The following is a 27,347-nucleotide window of genomic DNA, read 5'->3' on the forward strand; positions in this document are numbered from 1 at the left end:
TATTTTTCTGAGATAGACGTGAAATGAGATATGTGTGTACTAATTGTTGTTATAATTATTTTTAGTCACAGCAATTTTATGATATTGATTGATGATTTAATTAATGAGCTATGTACCTTAATTTATTTTTACTACCCTATACTGCACATTTTTGGTACATGATTATATGGAAGCATGTGAGATACATGATTATAATATATTAAAGCTTGGAGATATTTGTGCAAGTTGCTAATTAAGCACGTGCTTAAGAGAGAGAATTAAATATAATTATTCTAGCTTGGAGCCCAAGTTTGAGGAGTGAACAAAACATTTTTTTTTTCTCTCTCTCTCTTCTCCCCTCAAACTCACGCCTCTCTCTACTCTCTCTTCTCCCTCACTCTTTTCTCTCACTACCACCATTGAAGAACACTTCCAAGCTCCAAAAACAACTTCTATACTTAGATGTCCATCAAAAATCAAGCCTAAACATCATTTCCCTTGATTCAAGAGCAAGTTTGAAGGAGCTTCAAGATTAGAGACAAGAAAGCTTCTACTTTATATTGAGATAATTGAGCAAGTACTAGATCTACTTAGATCTAGTTATATTTGAGTTATATATGTGTGCATATGGATAGATCAAGCAAGAAAACATCTTCTATTATTTTTAAAATTTTTGAAAATTAGGGTTATTCCCCTTCCAAAATTTTTGTTTTTCTTTTCTTAAATTGAGGTGATAAGTATGCTATTGAGGACCTATTTAGGCTATATCCATGAGTTTTTGAAAGGATGAGAAACGATTTTGAATTTTTCATGAGTTTAGTTTGCTAAAATTTGGGATGTTTTGATTGGTGATGAGATTTGATGAATTGATGGTTGATTGTTGTTATTGAGAGTGATAATATGATGAATCATGGATTAGATTGATGGATAGAATTGATTTGTAAAAATTCTCATGAATTAGTTTGATGTAAATTGGGTATAAGTGATTATTTGGTTTAATTTGCTAATTGATGTCTTATATATGCTATTAAGTGAATCAATTTGATAGATCTAAGGTTTGATTGATGATTTAAGCACGTTTAAAATTTTTCAAAAAGTTTAGCTTACTAAAACTTAGGACTTTTTGATTTATGTGTTAAATGTCTAAATTGATTGAGTTTAATTGATTATAAGCATGACAAAAACATTAACTAGAGATCAATTTGACTAACTGTTGAGTATGTCTAAAAATGCTCAAGTTTAGTTTACTAAGAATTAGGTATTCTTGATTAATGAGATAAATGTTGGGATTAATTACTTTTAAGGGCTAATTAGTATACTAGAATGATGAATTCATGTTCGAATTGATGAATTATGATGAGATGTGAAAGTTTGCTGAGTTTAGTTTGAATGATAAAAAGGAATCTATACTAATGTGTTGAGTTATGTCATACATGAGATTATATATGACTAATTGAGTATTATTGAGCATGAATATGTAATGAGAGATGAAATGTTTCGTTCTTTGAAAGTTTCGTTTGAGATTTGAGTATGATGTGAAAGAGGAAAGTCAAGTTTGAGTTGTCATGAGTCAAATGATCATGCATTGATGTTCTTGAGTGTTATAAGAGTTTAATTTGAGTTTTGAAGAGCTTTCATTAAAGAAGTGTGGAGTTTGAACATGTTTGCTTGTATGTTGAGTGTGGAGTCGTTCTGTAACCCTTTTGTACCTACTGTTTCATGAGGTTCTTGTTACCCAAATACCATTAAAATTTTATGATACGTATATATGAGAGTCGTGAGCATACTGGTAAAATTACAAGTCATTTGGACTTTGTTTACTATTTTTATAAAATGTAAAATCCAAACTGCCACATTCTGCCGAAAGTTTCGATGGGCAGCCCTGAGAGTCACCTTTTTCAGTAGCTTCCCCTAATGTTTTGATCTAGAAATTTTTATGGTAAATACATTAGTGTCTTAGCTAAGTACCCACCAAATTTCAAGCCTTTTCAGTGACGTTTACTATTTTTAAAAAAATTAATGTTTCCAATTGCTCAAAACTGCCGAATATGATAGACTGTAGGAAAACACTCATATCTCCTAAACTACTTGGAGTTTTTCATCCTACTTTTTTTTGAATGAAACTAGACTCAAAGAGGTTTCAAATGATTTAGGTCAAGACTCTAGTGGAGTTCTGTACCGAGTCTGGTGAAGTCTTTAAATCGAGTCAGTGCAGAATGATGTTTGTTTGTGACATGTCTATGTGTGAACTTGTATGCCTATTGTGCTTATGCATGTCTATGTGCTTAATTGCTATTAATCTAGTCCGAGTTGAGTATTAAGTCGAGAGTAGGACTTGTGAATCCTTAGGGGTTAAATATATACCTAGGGACTGAGACTTATTTGAGTATAGACGTTGAGTGATGAGTTATCGTTTGAGATAGGATTGGAGTTTTAGTAAATGAGTTTCTAACTAAGGTTTATTTTATCACATGAACCTTCGATGACGATGATGATGATATATGAAGGCCCGAGCGAGACGAAAAAGTAAGTCGCCTGTTTTCTTTACAAGCTTGTCGAAGGACTTCAGGTGGGCATTATTTTTATTATACGTATATAGAGATCCCCTGCGTGTCGTAGGCTTCTTATACGATATTGATGTGAATAATATGTTTTAACTGTTCAATTCCAATTTAATGAAAATTATCAATGATGCATGATTGAGTTAAAATGATGTTGAAACTAATTGACTTGCCAATTTTTTGAATGATGATGAGCTTGTATACTACCCTCTACTGATGAGACGAATTCGGTTCTGCCTCAAGCGGGATTTGTGCACAGAGGTGACTGTGAGCCGTCTATCGGGTCGGTCGATCACGGTACTCGAGAGGGAGGCCTACTTCTCGATATCTTTGATGATAAATTGTAGATGTGGTACTTACATGTTGAGTAATTTGATTGCGCAATCGTTCATTTGAATAATTATGATGCTTATGTTTGAGATTCAGCTTTCACAGGTTTATTTATACTAAAACCCTTGTGATTTGCTTAAAATTGTGGCAAGTTCAATCTATAGCTCTAAGAGCAGCTTTAATTGTTTTTCGGCGTATGCCCACTGAGTATTATGTACTCACGCCCTGCATGTATTTCTAAATGTGCAGGCTAAGCGATGGAGCGAGATTGGACTGGTGCTGGCGGGGGATTGTTTTGTTGATAAATTTTCTTTGTTGTTTTCCTTTTCTTGATAGAGTCCTAACGATGATACACTTTGCTTTCCTTTTGAATGTTGATAAAACCTTAATGATGAGATACATTGTTTTCTTTTAATCAAGCAATTTACTCGCGATTATATGTCTTCATACATATGATCGATTCACCTTTTGCTGCGAGACTCTGAATTTTATGATACCTTATGAATATTGAGCTATACCTCGTTTGTATTTGTCTTTGAGATTCCCGATATTTATGGAGATATGACGATGTTGACGTTTATACCCTTGAGTTGATTTATGATGATTTCCTTAGCATGTTTTCATATGAGCTTCCGCTTGATGTTCAATCTATTCTTCTAGTCTTTACTTCTTCTTTTATTTAGTCGTATCGATACTCGGTCTACGCTATCACTGGCGCTGGGATCGGGCTGCGACACGTAATAACAGAATTTTCTAAAAAAATAAATAAATAATCTTCAAAAAAAATATTAGTTTAAAAAAAAAAAAACAATAGCTACAAACAAATCTAGGATTTTTTTAACAAAAACCCATGAATTATTGGTAACAAATCAATAATAAAATTTTAAAAATAATAAATTAAACAATTTTCGGAATAAATAATCATATAAACCTCAAATATATGATTCACATAATTTTCAAAACTAAATAACCGAAAAAGAAGAAAAAAAATCAAAAAAAAGGAAACAAAGAAAAGTGAAAAAAAAGGAAACTAAAAGAACGTAAAAAAACGAAACAAAAAAAAATCGAAAAAAAAGGAAACAAAAAAAATGAAAAATCATTAAATAATATGTGGGGTTAATTAGTAAATACAAAAATCCCTCTAAACCGCCCCATTTAGGTTAAATGCAAAAAAATCGGTTTTATGCAGGTGTCCAAATATCATCACCATTTTCCAAAATATAAAACTCCAACTGCCACTTTCTACCGAAAATTTCGAAGGGCAGCCACTAGAGTCACCTTTTTCAGTATCTTCCCCTGAGTTTTTGCTTTCCAAATTTTTTTGGTAAAGATATTATTGTGTTAGCTAGCTACCCACCAAATTTCAAGCCATTTCGGCAATGTTTTCTATTTTTTCAAAAATCAGAACTTTCGGTTGCACAAAACTGCCGGATATGGTAGACTGTAGGAGAACAGCCATATCTCTTAAACCACTTGGAGTTTTTCAACCTACGTTTTTTTTAAATGAAACTAGACTCAAAGAGGTTTCCAATGATATGAGTCTCGAACCCAGGAGAGGTCCGAGGTGAAACGGATTAAGATTTTAGTTTGAGGCAGTGCAGAACAGTGTTTGAATGTGATAACTTATATATGTGAGCTTGTATGCCTTATGTGCCTATGCATGTCTATGTACTTGATTGTTATTAGTCTAGTCCTATTTGAGTGTTAAGTCGAGAGTAGGATTTGTGATTTCTTAGGATATATGTATATACTTAAGAAAATTGAGATGAGTGAAGTATACAGAAGATGAGTGATGGGATAGCATTGAGATAAGAGCGGAGTCTTTAGTAAATAAGTTTCTAACCGAGGTTTATTTAATCTCATGAACCTTCCATGCGGATGACGATATTTGAAGACACGAGCAGAGAAAAGAAGTAAGTTGTCTCCACTTTGACGAGAGCTTGAGCTAAAGCCTTCAGGTGGGCATTATTTTGAGTATACATATTATATGAGCTTTCTAAACTGTTTTGATGATGATGTTTATAAGTTATTTTGATATTTTGAGATAAATGTTGTTGAGAACTAATATTGAGATGAGACGAATTCGGATCCTGCTAAAAGCGGGATTTTTGTACACTGAGGTGACCGCAAGCCGTCTTTCATGTCGGCCGGTCACGGTGCTTGAGAAGGAGGCCTACTTTTCAGTACCTTTTATGAGATGATGATGAGTTGTAGATGTGGTACATACTTGTTGAGTTTTGACAGCCGTCGTTTATTTATGATGATTATGTTTTAACTACATACACAGGCTCTTTTACACTTAACTCATGTGGGTTGCTGAGAAATGGGCAAGTTCAATCTATAGCTCTAAGAGCAACTTTCATTGTTTTCGGCGTATGCCCACTAAGTATTCTGTACTCACGCCCTGTATGTATTTCTAAACGTGCAGGATAAGCGAGGAGTGAGATTGGTCCGGTGCTAGCGGGGAAGTATTTCGGTCGACGTATTTCATTACCGTATTTCTATTTTCGTTGATAGAGTCTTGATGTGAAGTTATTCTGAACATGAAACAAGTAATTTACTCTCGGTTATATGTCTCCATACATATAATCGGTTCACTTTTTATTGCGATACTCTGCATAATATGACTTCTTGTGAATATTTAACTATACACGCTTTGTAGTTGTTGTTGAGAATCCTGACACTTTTGGAGTTATGATGACATTGACGTTTATACCTTGAGATGATATTATTGATGATTGCCTTAGCATGTTTTCATGTGAGCTTCCGCTTGATGTTCAATATTTTCTTCTTGTCTTTACCTATTCTTTCATTTAGTCGTATCAATACCCGGTCTATGCTTTCACTGGCGTCGGAGCCGGGCTGCGACATCCGGTGGCTCCTCCTATGATTAGGCGGTGCAAAGTATCACCGCCGCTCGCTCCCTCTCCGAAGAGGGTGACGATGTTGTATCTGAGGATTCACCTCTAGCCTTCTTTAATATGGATGGCCCTACTACTTCGATGGCTCTCTTTTGCCCAACCAGAGGGTTCGCCGCCTCCACAGTGATCTCCGTCGTATCTTGTTGCTCCACTGCCTTTGAGGTTTGTGCATGGGGCGGCGATACTGTTGATTCGTCCCCCAACGGTGTTGGGTCTTCAACGTCAGAGGTGAGGTTCTCGAGAGGGGTTATATCCACCAGAGAAGGGCTCCGGTCAGAGGGTAACATATGACTCAACCTACAACACCTCTAGTTTGACTTGCAATAGAACAAGGACATCCTAGTGATGGTAAGTTGACCCAGTGTCATCTCTCAAGGAAAGTCTTTAAGGGCTTCTAATTGTATCGCAGGAAAAACAGTAAAGAAAGCAGTAAAAAGATCGATTATTAAACTAAAACTTGGAATTAAAAACTTAATTAAAACCGAACTTAAAATTAAACTAGGCGAATTAAACTAGTAAACCCTAGGCAAGATTTTAAAGAACTTAAATTAAACCTACTTATGAAATTAAATACTTGTAAATTAAAAAACCAACTAATCTAGGCGTGAAACTAAAGTGCATAATTTAAATTGCATGATTAAAAAGAAAGCATAAACATGAACGAAAAACGTAAACATGATTTAACAAAATAAATTGAATTTAAATACGAAATACTGTAAACGTCTTGAACGTGTAATTGTGTCACTCAATCACAATCCAAGAAACTAAACTAAAAACTAAATTGAAATCTAACTTAGAACAATAAAAACTTAAAACTATGAAAGCAATTAAATTCCTAAGCTTCGGATGCCAACAGATCTCAAAGATGGCGTCTAAAACTAGGGCAAAAGGATTGATGTTTTACAATGAAAAGTATGGCCCTATTTATAGACTTCAAATCCTTCTGGATCACCATAAAAGTTGCCATGCAAAACCGGACTTTAAAAGGAATATAATCGTGCAAAGGAAGGTAAGTCCAGCTGTGACGCTATCTACGAATCATCTCCACCCTAGCGGAAATCGCGGCTCTCGCCAGCGGAATGGCTTCCGCTCTGGCTTTCGCCAGAGGAATGGTGATTTCTCTGGCTTCTCGATTCCGCTGTAATGGACTTCTATCCCCTCTGCTCTGACTCTTGACTCCTCTGGTGATTACTTGGCTACACTGGCTTCTTGATTTCGCTGACTCCAGAGAAATGGTGATTTCTCTGACATTTGATTCCTCTGCACTTATGATTCCAGCAGCGAAGTGATTTCTCTGGCGCTTCCGCGCTCGCTTCGATTCCTCTGGCGCTTCCTCGCTCGCTTCAATTCCTCTGGCGCTTCCTCGCTCGTTTCGATTCCTCTGCTCTGGCTCTGGGGCATTTCTCTGGCTTCCCATTTCGCTGCTCTGGCAAGCGGGGCTTTGCTTCTCTTACATGCCAGAGTATGCACAAAAACACGATTCTTAGCCCAAACTCTCCAAAATTAGCACTCTTCATCTCGAAAACCTAAATCTCCTGCAAAGCATAAAATAGACCATAAAACGCACCAATTTCCAGAAGATTTAACTTAAAATATGCACATGCAAACCCCTAAAATTAGAACAATTAAGCATAAATCAACCCCCCCACACTTAGCCTTTTGCTTGTCCTCAAGCAAAATGCATATGAATCCTAGGAAGAGATTGATTTCAACAATGCTAATTTCGAATCCAAACATTCACAAAGTCAATTCAAAATTTTACAATCAACACACATCTCTCGATCATGCAAGTAACTCAAAGTTTAAGAGGCAACAAAATAGTAATGCAAATAATTCGATCAGACCCAATTCTCCGCTAGAAGTGAATTCCCTAATGTGATCGCCTTTATAATCAATATCACCATTTTTCACACTTTGTGTGCTTAAGATTTTCGACAGTTGAGCCATAATTCATGAAATAAAAACCATTTGGATGTACTCCAAAGTCTTTTCACGTGGTTTTCCATGCTCATAGTTAGACTAGAGGAGTAGAGACTCAGAGCTATCACATTTCAGAACAGGCCAGATGTTTCAGAGCTGGCAATTTTGAAGTTGGCAATTCGTCCAACATTTTCACAGATAAGATACGATCATAGGTAATCACAATGACAACACTCCTTCTAGCATCTACCGGACAAATCACGTTTTACTTACTTACAATCATGTTGCAACAAAACTCAAATTCTTTGCACAAACAAGAAACATATATCAAGAGTAAAACAAGAATAACCACCATTCATTCACAAACCCGAAATTCGCATCGAAAACCATCTACTCTTCCACAAATTCATAAAAATTAGCAAGATTCGAGACCAAAAACTAAGCATAGAAAGACTAATCTCGCCCAATAGAAAACATAGGCACAATAAAACACCCCCCCCCCCCACTCTTAAAGCATGTCATGTCCTCAGGGCACAAAAGAAATAAGAAGAGTTGAGAAAACGTCCCTGATTATCGGCATGGTAAAACTAAAGCATCGTGAGAGGTGGTGAAGAGGGGAATTCGCGTCTGTGGCAGAGTGGAGAGTGGCCGCACTGAATCAGATTAGCGCTGGCAGAGCAGCGCGGAGAAGTGTAGCGCGGAGAAGTGCAACGCGGAAAAGTGCAGCGGTGGAAAGGTGCAGCGCAGAAAAGTGCAGCGGTGGAAAGGCGCAGCGCGGAAAAGTGCAGAGACGCGCTGGCGCGGGTGTGCTGTCGACAGAGTTAGAACTGCAGCGCTGAAGTCAAAACATGAACACCACATCAAAGTATCCGCGCAAGCAACCAAAATTTAGGAAAGACACAAACAACGGAAAACAAGAAAAACAAACCAATGGTGGGTTGCCTCCCACCAAGCGCTAGATTTAGAGTCTCCAGCCCGACTTCAGAATTGAATCATCAGTGAGGATCGTGCAGAGCTTGAGACTCCACCTCCATTGGAGTACTCAACTGCCCATAATCGGATTTCATGCGATGACCCTCTCCTCTGAAATTCTCCTTAGACTGGGCTACACCAAGGTCAAACACATTCTTTTGCAACACACCCTCTTTCTCTCGAGACAGCTCTGCTGATCTGAGAACCGGCGTCTCCTTTTCTTCTTCCGGGCCAGTGCTCATCAAATTCTCCTTAGTAAAATTCTGGCAAGTGCTCATCATAGCAGGCTGGATGGGCAGCGCTGGGCTCGTCAGAGCTGGAGTGCTGGATAGAGCTGGCAGAAGACTGTTAGCGCTGAAAATTCCCACTTCTTCCACATGATCAGAAATCTCAACCAAAGAACAGAAATGCATTAAAGAGGTAGGAATAACAGGCTTCTTATCGAAAACCGAGAACGTTACCGATCTACCGGATCCCGCCATACTCACAGTTCCAGATCCCACATCAATGCGAGTCTGGGTAGTAGCCATAAAAGGCCGTCCGAGTAGAACAAGATGTCCATTCTTTCCTATAACGCCCTGCCCTGAATCAAGCACCACAAAATCGGCTAGCACCGTGATTCCTCTCACCTTGACCTCAACATCTTTTAAAAAGACCACGAGTGCTACAATATGCTCCATCAGCTAGTTGAAGTCTTGTTCTCGTGCTTTTAAGCTCATCTTCCTTCCTGCCCAATTTCTGAAAAATAGCAAACGACATTACATTGATTGCCGCACCTAAATCTAATATTCCCGAGAACTCTCCAGCTCTACCCAAACCAATACTAAGAATAAAGCTGCCAGGATCTCCTTACTTCGGTAATGGTTGGGTTGAATCAACAATCGGTGGTGGCAGAGGTGGGCTGGAACGTTGGACAACTTTCGGTGGTCGATACGGTGTAGTGGACTTGTGGAGAGATAGCTCTGGCCACCTTATCAACTCTGGCGCTCGTCTCAGCTCTGGTGCTCTTCTTAGCTCCGGCGTCCTTATCAGCTTAGGTGCCTTTCTCATGCCATAGTTTTGCAGAACTGGATTTGGCATGACTGACCATTGCAATGCTGCACTTGGCACGGCTGCACTCTGCGGGGCCGGATTCTGCATAGCTGAACTACGCATGGCAGGATGCTGCAGAGCTAGACTTGGCATAGCTGGCTCCTGCAGAGCTGGATTCTGAAGTGTTAGATTCTGCAGTGCTGGAATCTGCAGTGCTGAAGGTTGCATAACTGAATCCTGCATAGCTGGAGTCTGCAAAGTTGGACTCGGCACGGCTGACTTCTGCAGGACTGGATCTGGCAGTGCTGAGCTGGGCAGCGCGGCACTCGGCAGGGCTGGACTGGGCAGCGCTACTACCTTCTTCTGCTCTAGTACCGGAGTCGGTTCAGGCATCCACGTCAGCTCTGGTACCCTGGTCTGTTTTGGAATCCATGTTTGTTCCGATATCCAAGTTTGCTCTTCGAGAGCAGTGATAGCTAAAGCTTGGTGAGTTTGCAGAGGTTGACTATGAAATTTTTTGGGCTGCTGCTGCTGCTGCAATTGGTTCAAGGTGCCCGACAGTTGCCCTACGGTGGTCTCAAGTCTTTTTATGGTGGATGCTTGAGACTCCATATTCTGCTTAGTCATCTCCATATTTTGCTTGCTAATCTCCATGAAAGCTTGCAAAGTATCTTCAAGTGATGACTTCTGGGGCTGAGCGTGTTGCTGCGAAGGCTGAAAATTCCCTTGCTGTTGATACCTCGGTGGATATTGTTGGGGAAAATTTTGTTGCGGTGGGCAGGGCTGCTGACCTCTCCATCCATTATTGACGTTCTGACCTTGATTATAATTCTGCGGTCTGCTCTGCCCTTGGTTATAGCTCTGTCCTTGATTATAGTTTTGCACGAAGCCAGGTCTGCTCTGCATTTGATTATAGCTCTGAAATCCTTGTGCAGCATAGACTTCAGCTTCACCCTCCGGAGTAAACTCTCCCATTCTATGGCACTCATTAGCTCCATGGCTGAAATCTCCACAAATACCACAAGGCTCGCCATTCTGCGCCGGGACGGAAGGAGTTTCCATCTTGCCCATCTTAAGATGCTGCACTTGTCTCACAAGATCGGCTACTTGCTTCTGCAACTCAAACTGTTGCGTCACAGAACTGGCCTCAACTCTCTTCCCACGGACTGATTTCTGTTGGGAGCTCTCGGCCAAAGTCTTGAAAATCTCTTTTAGCTCTGTTGCCGTCTTCCGAGCTATGTTGCCTCCTGCCGTGCTATCCACCATAAATTGGGCAGTTTTCTCTAACCCATCGTATAAGAACTGCATCAACATAACATTGGTGAACTGATGTTGAGGGCATTGACGGATGAGTTCTTCATATCTCTCCCAAGCTTCATGCAAAGGTTCGTCCGCTCCTTGGGTGAACTCCATTATCCTCGTTCTCAGCTCTTGTGTTTTGTGGCTTGGGTAGTATTTCAGCATACATTTTTCACAAGCATCTCCCCACGCAGTGATAGAGTTGGGCGGCAGAGAAAGCATCCACGTCCTTGCCCGGTCTTTAAGTGCATAGGGGAAGCATTTGAGCTTGAGTTGGTCTTCCGTGAGGCTAAGCAGAGGAATCGTTTGCACTTGTGTGCAAAAATCTCGGATGAATTGCAGCGCATCCTCGCTTGGCATCCCGTGGAACACCGGCAGCAAATTCGAGTCAATTGGTTTGAGATTGTAGTTTCTCACAGCAGTGGGGAGCACGATTGCCGACGTGTTGGTATCTCCGATTACCGACCTGGTGAAGTCTCCCATGTACTCCATGTTTTGGGCCATCTCGTTCTTTTCTTCGTTTAAATTCTGCTCAGGGTTGAAATTGGCGGAGCTGGCCTCTTCCTCCTTAGCTTGTTCTGCCGTGACTGTTGTCTGCTCTGTATGGTCAGAGCTGGCTTCAGAATGCGCCTCAGAATCAGAGTCAGAGTATAACACGTCTGCTCTGGTATGTGTGCGAGTGTTATCCAGCGGGGAAGTAAGTTTTCTTTTTAGACTACGGTGTCCCTGCATACACAACACTTAACACACGGATAAAACGCACCGGGTGGAAGGAAAAGAAAAGTAAAAACAAAAACGTAAAAACTGGAAATTAAATAAAGCAAGTAAAAACGACACAACTAAAACGCCTAAAACTTTCCCCGGCAACGGCGCCAAAATTTGACTCAACCTAGAACACCTCTAGTTTGACTTGCAATAGAACAAGGACATCCTAGTGATGGTAAGTTGACCCAGTGTCATCTCTCAAGGAAAGTCTTTAAGGGCTTCTAATTGTATCGCAGGAAAAATAGTAAAGAAAGCAGTAAAAAGATCGATTATTAAACTAAAACTTGGAATTAAAAACTTAATTAAAAACCGAACTTAAAATTAAACTAGGCGAATTAAACTAGTAAACCCTAGGCAAGATTTTAAAGAACTTAAATTAAACCTACTTATGAAATTAAATACTTGTAAATTAAAAACCCAACTAATCTAGGCGTGAAACTAAAGTGCATAATTTAAATTGCATGATTAAAAAGAAAGCATAAACATGAACGAAAAACGTAAACATGATTTAACAAATTAAATTGAATTTAAATACGAAATACGTAAACGTCTTGAACGTGTAATTGTGTCACTCAATCACAATCCAAGAAACTAAACTAAAAACTAAATTGAAATCTAACTTAGAACAATAAAAACTTGAAACTATGAAAGCAATTAAATTCCTAAGCTTTGGATGCCAACGGATCTCAAAGATGGCGTCTAAAACTAGGGCAAAAGGATTGATGTTTTACAATGAAAAGTATGGCCCTATTTATAGACTTCAAATCCTTCTGGATCACCATAAAAGTTGCCATGCAAAATCGGACTCTAAAAGGAATAGAATCGTGCAAAGGAAGGTAAGTCCAACTGTGACGCGCTCTACGAATCAGCTCCACCCTAGCGGAAATCGCGGCTCTCGCCAGCGGAATGGCTTCCGCTCTGGCTTTCGCCAGAGGAATGGTGATTTCTCTGGCTTCTCGATTCCGCTGTAATGGACTTCTATCCCCTCTGCTCTGACTCTTGACTCCTCTGGTGATTACTTGGCTACACTGGCTTCTTGATTTCGCTGACTCCAGAGAAATGGTGATTTCTCTGACGTTTGATTCATCTGCACTTATGATTCTAGCAGCGAAGTGATTTCTCTGGCGCTTCCGCGATTGCTTCGATTCCTCTGACGCTTCCGCGCTCGCTTCGATTCCTCTGGCGCTTCCTCGCTCGCTTCGATTCCTCTGGCGCTTCCTTGCTCGCTTCGATTCCTCTGCTCTGGCTCTGGGGCATTTCTCTGGCTTCCCATTTCGCTGCTCTGGCAAGCGGGGCTTTGCTTCTCTTACATGCCAGAGTATGCACAAAAACACGATTCTTAGCCCAAACTCTCCAAAATTTGCACTCTTCATCTCGAAAACCTAAATCTCCTGCAAAGCATAAAATAGACCATAAAACGCACCAATTTCCAGAAGATTTAACTTAAAATATGCACATGCAAACCCCTAAAATTAGAACAATTAAGCATAAATCAACATACTTCTAGATTTGGTGGCCGTACGAGTTTTTTGGGTGCGAGCCTTAACCATTTTTATTGGTGAGTGGGGGTTTTGTTCGACAAAGGGGAGAAGGGTTCCGTCGATTAGCTTTTGGGGATGATTTGAAATCTTATCTTAGAAAATGATAGATTGAGTATGAGAGGAAGGTTGTAGGTATAGGCTAGGGTCCAGGGTAACGTGGGGGGTGTCAGTTACTTTGCAGACGTTTCTGCCCTTTGCTCTTTCACAGTGGTTACATACGCCCTTGAGCCTCTTCGCAATTGTCCGACTCCCTCTGCGCAATTATGCCTGCTCAAAACCTAGACACAGAAAGCAACAGCAAAACACCCTCCAAAGCACTGCACTCCTCAAAGGGGCGAACAAATCGAAAAAATGAAATAAAGCAAAATATGAAAATAAAAGAAAATACCAAACCATAAACAAGATGTCGGGTTGCCTCCCAGCCAGTGCCTTTGTTAATGTTGTAAGAATGACGAAGTCATCCTTAGGTTGAATCCTTGTCAAGGTCATGTAGGTGTGGACTTTGGATCTTCTTAGTTTAGCTATGCCTTCAGCTTTTGCCAATTTACCTTAAAAAATACTTTCGGTCTTCCGATCTTTTATTTCGACAGTTCCATTAGGGAACTGAGCATGGACTTCATATGGATCGGTCCATTTAGTTGAGAGCTTGCCCGCAACAAACTTGAAACGAGTCTGGTATAGAAGTACCAATTGCCCTGTATTGAAGCTCTTTGGCCTGCTCAGTCGGTCGTGGGCAAACTTCAGCTTCTCCTTGTAGAATGAGGTACTCTCATAGCCTTCAAGTTGGATCTCCTCAAACTTTCGGTTCTCTCCTGCCTCTCTCCAGTCAAAATTCATCTTGTTCATTGTCCAGAATACCTTGTGTTCTAGTTAAACGGGCATATGACACATCTTGCCAATTACCATCCTGTACAGGTACATTCCAAATGGGGTCTTGAATGCAGTCCGATATGCCCAAAGAGCATCGTCGATCCGGGTATTCCAATCTTTTTTGCTTGGATCAATGACCTTCCTCAGAATAGTCTTGATGATTTTATTAGATAATTCGGCCAATTTATTTGCCTGGGGATGGTATACCATGGACACTTGGTGTTGAACTCCATACTTCTTCAGTAAACTTTGTAGAAGAGTGTGCCTTGATCGTTGATGATTGCTCTGGGCACAACATATCATCTTAATATGTGAGATTTTAGGAAGCCCGATACCACTCTTGCATCATCGGTCTAAGTTGCTTTGGCCTCCACCCATTTTGACACATTGTCTACTACCAAAAAAATGTATTGATTCCTCCCCGAATTGGGCAAAGGACCCATGAAGTCCATTCCTCCATAGGCAGGATGTGGACCATAGGCATTTCATTCGTTCGGGTGATATTCATCTACCTTTGACATTGTTCACACCTTCGGCACATCTCATAGTTGTCCTTGAAAATCATGGGTCAATAGAACCCACTATCAAGAATATTCTTTGATGTCTCTTCGAACTCGGGTATGCACCTTCTTATAACCTTGTTTGAGCACATCTTCTACAAGTACGTGTCATCTTATATTAAGGTCTTGCAATATGCTCTGAGCCCGTTACTTTGGTGCAGTGTTATGCCCCAAAGGCAATGCTCCTGTCACCATCTAATTAACAATATTTGCATGCCATGGCTCTCTGGTCTTAGCCTTCTCTACCAAATAAAGATCCTCATCCGAAAATGATTTGTTGATGGGCACATCGTTGTCCACTACTTAGTTTTGGGCTATACACTTGTCCTTGATTTCTTTGCCAAACTCCTATAGTAATAAGATCCATCAGATCAGCCTTGGCTTCGACTCCTTCCACTACTACAAAAATGCACATACATAACGCTTCATACATAACGGTTTTTTTAAAAAACCGTTATGTATGAGCGCATTTTTTGAATAGATAACAGTTTTGACAAAAAAACGTTATCTATGTTGTGTTGTCCATGGAAATAGATAACAGTATGAGATAATCCGTTATGTATGAGCGTTATCTATTAGTTGCATACATAACGGTATTATCGAACCGTTAAGCCGACCGTTATCTATGAGCGTCTTTTTGTAACGATTGTTTTAACCGTTATGTATAAACGCCTCAAAACTGTTGTGTATTACTTTTTATATTTATTTTAAAATTTAATAATATTATAAAAATCAAAACCCCAGTTATCACTAAAAGAAATCTCTCCTTCCCAATTGCAAACAAAAAAAAAAAACCTTTGTTCTTCTACATTCAGTCAACAATGGACGCCTCCTCCCCACGCCGCCCTCCCCCGCTGCCGCCCACCCCCCGTCGCCGCCCTCCCTCGCTGCCACCTCCCACACGCTGCTCCACCGCTTCCTCCTCCGCACGCCGCCCTCCCCTGCCAAGCCTTCCACCCATCTCTGTTAAGATCCCCCGCTGCTGCCCACCTTCCCGGCTTCCCCACGCCATTCTCTCCAGCCGACTGGTCCCAACGCCGCCCTCTCCCGTCAAACCGGCATTGGAAAAGTAGCAGGTACTCAACAATTTATTTTCCCCTTTCCAAGCCCTAATTTAATTCATTGATTATTTTAACAACAATTATTTATACCGATCAGGTTCAGGAAAAGTGATGGGAAATTTCACCGGAATAAGCGTCGGCATAGTCGTTGGAACTCAAACGATCGACGAAACATAGAAAATTTGCAGAAGCTTCCAAGCTCTCGACACCATAACTTTCGCCTATTCCTGCTCCTTAATTCTTCATCGAGATTCAGGTACATTGAATTAATTTCATCTTTGTTTAATTAATAAAATTTCTAAGTTGCGCGTTTAATCAATCACTAAATTACTCATTGCATTTAATTGCGTCGTTGCTCTCTCCACCACCGTCGCCCTTCTTCCCCTCTATGTCTTACACTTTAAATCTTCAGTCAGTGTAATGAAGTTTTATCCAAAATTAATTTAAATGAGCTTTATCTGAATGGAGTTAGCATCCTGAAATAAAATTTGCTGTGAATATGTATATTCAGGCTGATGGAGGAGCTGTTTTTGTGTGTATGCATTAATGGAAATATAAATTTCTTAGTCTGGTGGCTTTTCTTGTTGGCTAATAACAGTGAAGTAGTTTACTTTCAGGGATACCGGCAGCAGGAGCTTCTGGGATAGTTCTGGTTGTTGGCATCACATTTGCTGCATTTTCTATTAGTGGAAAGAGTACTTTAAGTGGGTAAGTCCTTCCTTGGTAGTTCAATTATTTGATGTGTTTTTTCTGATTTTTCTTGTAGTGTTATATGTTGTTTGTGTTCTTGTTTCTTTGATCAGTTTTTGGAGGGGTTGAATGAGAAATTTTAATTGTAATCATGTTTGTTATTTCTTATAGTTGAAGGCCACTCCATATACATCCGCAATTTGCCTCTTAGTGTCACAGCTTGTATCTGAACTTTAGAAATGATTAAATGGAGGATATGCATCACATCTAACTTATAAATCCTCAAAAAGTAAACAACTTCCTAGGGGTTACACTTACATGCCCTTTCTTGTGTTACTATATCTATAGATTTGGGTTCCCATGTGTTTTTCCATATGGTTGATGATGACGGTGCTGTGTTGGTTATCGAGCTTCTATTGCTTGTACAGATTAGCCTCATTACATTTTTGGTAGTAAATGTTTGCTTCTCAACAATGCTTCTCTTCTCAATGATCGGAACCCTGAAGTGAGATCCCTATATCTCTTTCTCTCCTTCCACATTGTACATTCATTTCTATCTCTTAAAAGAATTTACAGAGCCAAATAATGGAAATGCCGCTGTTTTGGAGATGCTGACAGTCTTGCCTGAAATCGTTGAAGATTAAAATGGTGATTTCCGTGTAACCTCTGCTCGACATAAAGAGTATGGACAAGAGGTTTTGCAATCTGATTCATGCAACTTCACTGGATTTTTCTTATTTTAGTTCGGACCTGGTGGGCAACTTAAACTTGCAGATTTTGGGTTAGCTCGTATATTCGGGAGCCCTGATCGAAGGTTCACACATCAGGTATTATGTCTCTGGCATGAGGCCGCCAAATAGACCAACTATTAACAGGTAGGCTTTTTCTGTTTGCTTGATGACAATGCAGATTCCTTGAATGTTAAGTTGTTTGATTTTATGTTTTGGTATAAAGGAGCAGCTGAGGGAGATATGCTCAAAAGTCATACCCACTATGTATGAAGGAGCAGCTGAAACTCATCAAAGTTGGAGCATGAAGGTGCTTCTGTGAAGTTTCTCTTTTTTTTTTTTTTTTTTTTGAGTTAGGCTCAAAACATTATGTATGAAGGTTTTGGATGATAATGTATAAAGGTTTTGTGTTATATATAATATATGTTATTGATGATTTTATCATTTTATTGTTTATAAATTATTTATTTATTTCTTGAGATAAATAACAGAAAATTGAAAAAAAATATTAAATATTAAATAATAAAGATAACGGTTAAAACCGTTATAAAAAGTACAAAAAACTGTTAACTATGATGAAAAAAAATAAATATATCTCTAATACATAACGGTAAAAATATTAAAACATAACGGTTCCTACCGTTATGTATTTCTTACAAAGATAACGGCTTAAATCGTTATAAAAAGTACAAAAAACTGTTAACTATGATGATGAAAAACAAAAAAAAAATTCTAATACATAACGGTAAAATCTTAATACATAACGGTGAAAAACCGTTATGTATAACTATTATAGATAACGGTTATGTACCGTTACATATGAGCATCGTACCGTTATCTATACTATTATACATAACGGTAAAAAACCGTTATGTATGACTGTATCATAGATATCACCACTATACTTATCGGTTTTTTGGGGTCATAGATAACGGATTTTATCCGTTATCTATGAGCGTTTTTGTAGTAGTGGTCTATATACACCACGGTCTAGCTCCCAAAGAGATAGAACCTAAACTTCTCAAATGCGAACACCACAACAAGGAACTTATTCTCGATCATGGTGTAGTTGCTCTGGCCAGCATTCAAGGTCTTTAAAGCATAATAAATTGCATAGCTCTTATTCCCGATATTTTGCCCTAGTATGGCTCCCACTGCATATGCGCTCGCATCGCACATGAGCTCAAAGGGCATGCCCCATTCAGGTTGTCTGATGATGGGCGTTGTGGATAGATATTTTTTTTAGAGTCTGGAAGGCTTCATAGCATTCTTGATCAAAGTCACATGGCACATGTTCTAAAGTAATCTGATCATAGGCTTAGCAATTTTGGAAGGTCCTCTGCAAAGCGATGGTAGAATCCTGCATGCCCAAGGAATCCTCTAAACTATTTGACCGATGTCGGTTGTGGTAACTTGGCTATGATGTTAACCTTGTACTTGTCCACCTCGATACCACGCTCTGATATGACATGTCCCAACATTATGTTATCATTTACCATGATATGGCACTTTTTAAAGTTCAACACTAGACTCTTCTCAACGCATCTCTTCAAAATGAGCTCCAGATAACCCATGCATGAGTCAATGTCCTTGCCATAGATTGTGAAATCATCCATGAATATCTTTATGCATTCCTCCAAGAGATCAGTAAAAATGCTCATCATGCAATACAAGAATGTGCTTGGAGCGTTACATAGCCTATAGGGCATCCTCCTATATGCGAATGTACTAAAGGGGCATATAAAAGTAGTTTTATCTTGGTCCTCTAGTGCGACCCATATATGCATATACCTTGAGTATCCATCTAGGAAAGAAAGGAATTTGTTTCCGGCCAATCACCCCAGCATTTGATCGATGCAGGGAAAAGGGTAGTGGTCATTGCGGGTTACCTTGTTATGTTTTCTAAAGTCGATACATACCCGCCATCCAATCTGAAGCCTGGTTGCGATCATCTCCATGCCCTCGTTCTATGGCACAGTGATGCGTCTTCGACTTTTAGACCATTAGGCCCAATTTTTTCTTTTTTCTTGCGTTTATATTTGTCGTATTGGGGAAACAGCTGGCATTCAGAATGAAAGAGACCTAGTCCAGGGCATATGCGCATAAGATGGTCGGAATAGGCATTACTGAAGACAAATCAACTCAGCTGCACAATGACACATTCACCATGAAAGAGCTAAGGCGAGGTACCACTCGGAACACCTCTGAGTAGCGAGGGTCCCCGAAGTGTACCACCTGGTGCGAGGCATACCGAAGGAAGCAGCCAGTACGGCCACACCTATCAATAGTAGCTAGAAGCCGGAGCTAAATATTGGTGACATTTGAGAGGTTGTTGTGCGCTCGGTTGAGTCTAATGGTTCCGGAAGGATTTGGGCAGATATCGTGTAGAGTTCGGGCCAAACGGGTGATCGCCACTCAATAAGGGGTGTACCATTCCAAGCAAAGGTCAGGGCTTACCGGGCAGTAATGTCAATATACCCATGTCTTGTATCCCCTCAGGGAGATGTGATACAAATCGGAGTGAAATACAGGGGAAGACCCATATCCAACAATGAAGCTGAATATGAGGCTGTACTGAAAGCCCTGAAGATTGCGATACAAACAGGGGTGACTTGAGTACATATCAAGACCGACTCACAGTTGGTAGCACAACAGTACGCTGGAAACTATGAAGTAAAGGAAGAAAGGATGAAGGCATACATCGCTGACATTAAGGACAAAGCCACTCAGTTAGAGGAGCTAATAATTGAATAAATCCCCAGGGAGGACAATGACAGAGCTGATGCCATAGCCCAAATGGTTGGGGCTGCAGAGGACCCCTAGAAAGGAGAAATAACCTTACTGTAAGAAACAATAAGGGTGGAGGAGACAATAGTCATGGAAATCCACGAAAAACATGACAACACTTGAATCCCGGGCCAAATACGCCTTAACAGAGGTGCATCAGGGCTGTTGTGGTAACCACGCAGGGTACAAGGACTTGACGAGGAAAATCATTAGAGTAGGGTTCTATTGGCCCCAGATGGGGAAGGACGCTCGAGAATTCATAAGAAAGCGCATAAGTTGTCAAAAACACGCACCCATGATAAATGCCCCAGGAGAGGAAATAGGAATCATGCATGTTGCATGTCCTTTCGACAAATGGGGGATCGATATCGTGCCAAAGCTACCCATGACACCGGGAGGAAAGTGCTACTTGATAGTGGCAGTGGACTTTTTCTCCAAGTGGGCCAAGGTAGAGGCCGTCAGTAAAATCGACGATGTAATAGTGGAACGATTCTTCTAGAGGAATATATGTTGTCGATACGGGGCGCTGCGAATATTGGTCTCAGATAATGGAACACAATTCACGAGCGCAAGGATACAAGATTTCTGCTACCTCATGCACATAGAGCAACGCTTTGTATCAGTATCGCATCCGCAGGCCAATGGACAAGTAGAATTGACGAATCGCACCATATGGGATGGAATTAATAAAAGGTTGGAGAAATGCAGTGTCGCAGCCCGATGTTTAGCTAGTGATAGCGTAGACTGAGTATCGTACGACTAAATAAAAGAAAGAATTAAAGAAGAGAAATTGGACTAAACATCAAGTGGAAGCTAACAATAACACATGCTAAAACAAGCAACAAGATAATATCAATAACGATATAATATCATAGGCTTCATAAGCGCAAAAGCGTCAGGATTCTCACAAACATTTACAAAGTGGACATAGCTAAATATTCACAAAGCTCTAAATTATTCAGAGTATCGCAGCAAAATGTGAATAGACTATATGTATGAAGACATATAGCTGAGAGTAAATTCCTTTACTGACTCTATAATAAACTTGCAAATCATAAAGCTACCGTAGGAACTGGAAATACGATACACGGTAAACATCGGAAACAAAATCCTCGCCAACACCAGACCATTCTCCTTCGTCGCTTATCCTGCACATTTAGAAATATATGCAGGGCTGAGTACAAAGTACTCAGTGGACATAAGCCGAAAATAAATGAAAGCGTACTCTTAGAGCTATATGTTGAACTTGCCGCCATAAGCAATACACAGGAATTTTAGTTTCAAAAACCTGTGCATGCAATTTCACAAATCATAAACATTATAATAAACGATTGCGCAATCAAAATACATATCATGTATGTACCATATCTACAACTCATCATAAAAGGTACTGAGAAGTAGGCCTCCCTCTCAAGTACCGTGACCGGCCGACACGATAGATGGCTCACAGTCACCTCTGTGCACAAAATCTCGCTTGTGGCAAGGACCGAATTCGTCTCATCAGTAGACGGTAGCATAGAAGCTCATCACCAAAAATAATTGGCAAGTCAATTAGTTTCAAACATAACGTTAACTCAAATAATATTCTTAAGTATCATATCATTTAGTAAGCTTGTATAATAGGGGTATCAAAATAATGCTCACCTGAAGTTGTTAGCTTACTTTCCTCGATACTTGACGTAGCTAACTCTTGTCCTATGCTCGTTTCTTCAGATATCATAGTCGGCATAGGTGGTCCATGAGATAATATAAAAAATAAGTCAGAAACTTCCTTACTAAGAATACTATTCTTATCTTAGTATTATTCTTTCGCTTCTCATCACTTCACTCCAACTATATCATTCTCATAACAACTAGACTTCCTAAGTAAACATAAATCCTACTCTCGACTTATCTCTCATATAGAACTAGACTACATCAACACACAAGCACATAGATAAGCACACACACAATGCATCATCAATCCTAAATTAGCTCATAGAAAAAAAATTAACCAAGTTTATTAGCATCTTAGCAATCACATTTAAAAACTTTTTGTAAAAAATTGGAAATCATTTTTAGTTGGAGAAAAATTTCCAAAAATTCAATTAAGAAAGTTAAGGACATTTAATAGCACATTCTTAAATCAATTAACTAAAAATAATTCACATAAGAAAGTAATTCCACTTTATAACATTTTTAACAAACTAAGCTCTAGATTTCTATGTCGGAAAATTCTCAAAATTTCAACTTAAGCTCACGCAGTACACAAGAGCACAAATATATGATCATATGACTCAAGAAAATCAAAATTCAGCTTCCCCTTCTTTTGCATAGGTTTGGTCACTTCCTAGATTTTTAGGGAATGATTCGTTTCGTCTCAAATCGCATATATAGGCTCAATTAATCATCAAATAGCCATATATAATCATATTAAACACATGACTCGTCACATATGAAAGATCTCATTCATACCCGCAAACTAAACTTGATGAATTTTCACAAATCAACATCATTACTCAATTAAATCATTCCATCTTCCCTTATAAAGTCCAATTAGCATATAGACATCATTAATCTATACATTGACCTCATAAATCAAGAACACTCAAATCCTAGTAAACTGAACTCAAGCAAATTCATACATAATCAACAATTAACCAAATTGATCATTAATAATCATTTCTATCATGCTTAATATCAATTAACCTTAGTCAATTCAAACGATTAGCACATAGATCAAAAAGTCCTAACTTTTAACAAACTAAACTTTTTTGAAAATTTATAAACATGCATAAATCATTAATCCAATCTTAGGTCTATCAAATTGACACAGTTAATAGCATAAATAAGCAATCAATTAGTAAATTACACCATAGAATCAATTTTACCTAAATCACATTAAACTAACTCACACAAAAATTTACAATCAATCTCAATCATCAATTTAATCCATCAAATATCATATTAGTTATCTCAATCGCTCATATCAATCATCAATTCATCAATCAAGCCTCAAAATCAAAACTTTCCAAATTTACACAAACTAAACTATTTCAAATCTCATGTCTCTTTTTAAATTCATTCTCTACACATGGAAATAGACTCAATAGGATCCCAATAGCATAAATATCATTTCAATTTAAGAAAAGAAAACGAAAAAAATTTGAAGGGTAAAACCCTAAATTTCAAAAATTACAAAGAGAAAGAAAATGATGTTTTCTTGCTAGATCTATCCATTTACACACATATATAACTCAATCAAGCTTAGATCTAAATAGATCTAGTACTTACTCAATGATTTAAGGAAGGATAAAAATCTTCTCTTTTGCTTCAAGCTTGAAAATCCCTCCAAACTAGTTCTTGATTCAAGGAATATAGATGTTTAGGACTTTCTTTGATGGAGTTTATTGGTACAGAATTGATCTAAGAAGCTTTAGAGGTCTCAACAATGGTGGATAATGGAGGAGAAGAGAGAGAGAGAGAGAGAGAGAGAGAGAGAGAGAGAGAGAGAGGGGCATGTATTATGGGGGAGAGGGGAGAGGGGAGAGAAAAATTTGTTTTGTTTCCTTAAGCCACTTGTTTAATTAATGCTCCATTAATGCTCATTTAATGCCCACATAAGTGGATGATCCACTTGCACAAAAATTATCTCTAGCTAAATTAGTAAATAGTGTATGAGTGGTAAAATGTGTAGTAAAGTGTAGTAAAAATTATTAAGTTAAGAAAAGTGGTTCATAAATAAAATCATAATCAATCATCAAGTAATTGTGTGACTAAAACAAATAATCATAATTAGAACACACATAATTCTCATCACATCTAGCTCGTAAAATCAAATTCCAAGAAATTACATTAGGAAAATTATAATATAAAAGTAAGATCACAATTCACAATAAAAAAAAAAAAATCATCTCTATGTTACTATGATGAGGAGTAATATGTGCAAAGCAGAGAAATGGTCTTCACCAGAGAAATGGCCTTCGTCAGAGAAGTCACTCTTGCCAGAGGAATGGCTCACGACAGAGAAATCACCGAAGAGCAGAGGAATTGCCCGCCTGGGAGCAGATTTACCATTATGCCCTCGACCACGCGGGGAGCATGTTTTGTAGGCGAAATTACTACTTTACCCCTGTCATGTAATCTATAAATACCCATGCACACGCACTCTGTGATATAGGTTATCTCTACTTTTCAATACTATTGCATTTTATTCTCGTGCTCTCAGCAACTTAACAATTCTGTCACTTTTCCGATCAACCACTAGGTATAATTCACAATTCAACAATAATTCACCGATAAAATGATTATCCGTTCATTCATGCTTTACCAGCTGGCGCCGTCTGTGGGAAAAATGGGCTAAGGCGTGAGTTTCGACCACCTGCGCATACAGATCTGTAATTACGATCGGATTTGTGTGCGCAGGCCCCAATTGAGATAATGATTCGATTACCCAAGCGAATATGGACCGATAATGATGTTTCTCATGTTGATCTGTTTACAAATCCTGGAGATCTGTGGTTTTTATGATTTTCCCCGCATATGCATGTTGGGAAGGTGGTTGAAATTGAGGATCGGGTGTTAGTTCGTGATTATCTTACGCGTGCTCAGTGTTAATTATGTGCGGTTATAATGTTTCCTCGCTTAATTTCTATTTTTCTTACGAATCTAATGTATTTCACTAACGATCTATTGATTGGTGCCCTGTTTTGTGTTTTTGGGTTTTACGTCGTGGACTTATCCGATTGTTCATTTTTTCTATCAAGTTTAAATCTGAATTCATGGGAAAATCTTCGTCGTTCTCTCTGTTTATGTTTAAATCCGTGTCCTGGGTTTATTTCCTAGGGCGCGGGGGCATTCCTAAGAGGATCTCATAATGGCCTGTGCGCTAATGTTCGGGGCATTCAATATTTTGGATTCCTCTGATAACGGACGATCCTGATCTAATTTTTATTGGAAATGTTTTCTCACATTTTTTATGTGTAGGTACTATGGACTCTTTTGAAGCTCGCCGCACTCTTGAGAAGGAGTTTGACAACGCCGGGCTTAACTCGGCTGCCCACACCTCTAAGGTTCCCACTTCGCTGCTTAACGGTCTGCAAGCTAGCACCGTCTTCACCACACCGCCGGGTTTCCACACCGTTTCTGCTACACCACTGACGGGTTAGAATGTTAGCCCCCAAAGATCTGCTCTGGTGACTCCTGGGTTAGAACTGCAAAGCTTGGTCCCCACATCTGGTGGTGGACCGCTGAACTTGGTGTTGGCAGAGCAGATGATGGCTCTGCTCAACTACGCCGTTGTGCGTCAAGCGCTAGGGACCCCCCTGCTATCAACTGTCCCTACTACAACTCCCCTGGTAGGGATGCTCAACCAACAAGGCACTGAAATCCCGCCTCCCACTGCCCCGGAGGTGAATACTCAAATCACTAACAAGCAAGCCCCACTACCTAAGGAAACACAGAGGTTCCCTGCTGATAAGGAACTGGAGAGACGGCCAGAGAGGAGCCGCGTTAGACTAGGAAGTATCGTCAGGAGAGAAGGGGTCGACGAATCCGACAGCCACTCTATCACTCCTATGTTTGAGGAAGAAAGACCAAAAGAAACTGCAAAACTCAAAAATCAAATGTCGCAATTGAAAAATTAACTCAAGGATCTGGTGGACAGCCTGAGGGAGAAGTCTCAGAGGGGTGACAGGGTGCAGAGGTCAGAGAAATCTAACAGGGCGGAGAAATCATATCGGTCAGAGAAATCGCACCGATCAGAGAAGTCACATCAGACCCAAAGGTCAGAGGGACGGGAACAGGAGTACTCCTCTGAGAGACAAGAACACAGGGTCCACAAGCGTCATCATGCCCATGACACGCCAAAGGAAAGAAGGGAACACGGGAGATACAAGGACGACAAAAGAGCCAGGACGTCAAGGTTCCACCCCACTAACAGCCGGAGTCCTTTCTCCGCTGACATCCTGGCGGACACTCTGCCGAGAAGCTACAAACCTTTTTTTCTGGATTACGACGGTACAACCGATCCGGAGGTACACCTTAACCGGTTCGAGGGATTAGTCACGCTCCATATGTACACTGAGGGCATCAAATGCCACATATTCTTGACCACTCTAACTGGACCTGCCCAGTTGTGGTTTGGGACGCTCGCCCCAAATTCTATTCACTCTTTTGAAGATTTACAAACGCGTTTCTTGAGACAGTTCGCGAGTTCGCGAAGGGTTGGGAAGTCAGCTCTTTCCTTGATGGACATCAAGCAAGACCAAACTGAAACACTACGGGAATATACCGCCAGATTCAATCTCGCTGCTCTGGAAGTGCCGGAGGCAGAGTCACAGATCAAGAACTGTGCATATGTCAGAGGGTTAAAGTCGGGGCTCTTCTTCGACGAGCTACAGATCAGACCGGCTCGGGATTTCGACGATATCATGGCTCGATTGCCAGGATACTTGCAATTGGAAGATGCCAGAATGGGACGAAAGACAGAGAATGACAAGCACAAGGCTAAAAAGGCCGAAGAAGCGCTAGAGCAGAACAATAGACATCAGGACCGGGCTCCTTTCAGAGGGTTGCCCCCGAGGGTCCCTCCTCCCCAAGCAGAGGTGCCACCTCGCCAGCAGCACACTGCAAACGAAGTAAATCGTTTTGATGGATACACCCCACTGAACAAACCCCACGAGGAGATCTTTCACTTGATCAAAAATCAGCCGTTCTTCAGGGCGGCCCGGGACTTACAGGGATGGGCAGCCGCAACAGGGGCCAAACAACAAATTGTGTGAGTATCACGATTCGTATGGACACTATACCAAGCATTGTGGACAGCTTAAGCATCAGTTGGAGTTCTTGGTGCGTCAGGGTAATCTGGATCAGTTCATTGCCAGAGGGAATGAAGGCCAAGGTCAGAGGCCAGAACAGAGAAATGACCAAAGACAGGAACAAGGGCACAATAGGGATCGCAGGCCAGAGGATAACCGGGATAACCGCAGAGAGGCGGCAGAGAGACAGGCACCTCCTTCCCCGTACAGAAGGGAGGTACATATGATTTTTGGGGAGAATAGGACACCAACGTCTAATAAAGCCAAGAAACAAGTTGTGCGGGCAGTAAAATCGAGACATTATCCCAAACAGGTAATGGGGATCACAGACACGGCAGAGGAGCCGGCCATCACTTTCGGATCTGAGGATCTGAGAACGCTTATGTACCCACACGATGATGCGTTAGTAATCAAAGCTGACATAGCTAGTTGCGTAGTACATCGCGTGTTTGTGGATTTGGGTAGCGCGGTGAACATTTTATACCTGGAATGTCTCCAGAACATGGGGATCGGGGCCAACATTGAACCCACGAA

At 40.1% G+C, this 27,347-nt stretch overlaps 2 long non-coding RNA genes across 3 annotated transcripts; both read left to right on the plus strand.

Annotated features, from left to right (window-relative positions):
• Nucleotides 1–294: 294 nt before the first annotated feature.
• Nucleotides 295–3,450, plus strand: LOC130996791 (uncharacterized). The gene is made up of 2 exons (XR_009092801.1): nt 295–556; nt 2,487–3,450. It is a non-coding gene; the product is annotated as an uncharacterized LOC130996791 (long non-coding RNA).
• Nucleotides 3,451–15,595: 12,145 nt separating this feature from the next.
• On the plus strand, nt 15,596–17,327 carry LOC130996797 (uncharacterized). 2 transcript variants are annotated; one of them, XR_009092810.1, is made up of 4 exons: nt 15,596–15,826; nt 15,909–16,067; nt 16,429–16,519; nt 16,930–17,327. It is a non-coding gene; the product is annotated as an uncharacterized LOC130996797 (long non-coding RNA). The 2 variants fall into 2 exon arrangements; XR_009092809.1 differs by having other exon boundaries at nt 16,429–17,327.
• The last annotated feature ends 10,020 nt before the right edge of the window (nt 17,328–27,347 follow it).

This window comes from Salvia miltiorrhiza, chromosome 8 (assembly GCF_028751815.1).
Source record: "Salvia miltiorrhiza cultivar Shanhuang (shh) chromosome 8, IMPLAD_Smil_shh, whole genome shotgun sequence".
Lineage (NCBI taxonomy): Eukaryota > Viridiplantae > Streptophyta > Magnoliopsida > Lamiales > Lamiaceae > Salvia > Salvia miltiorrhiza.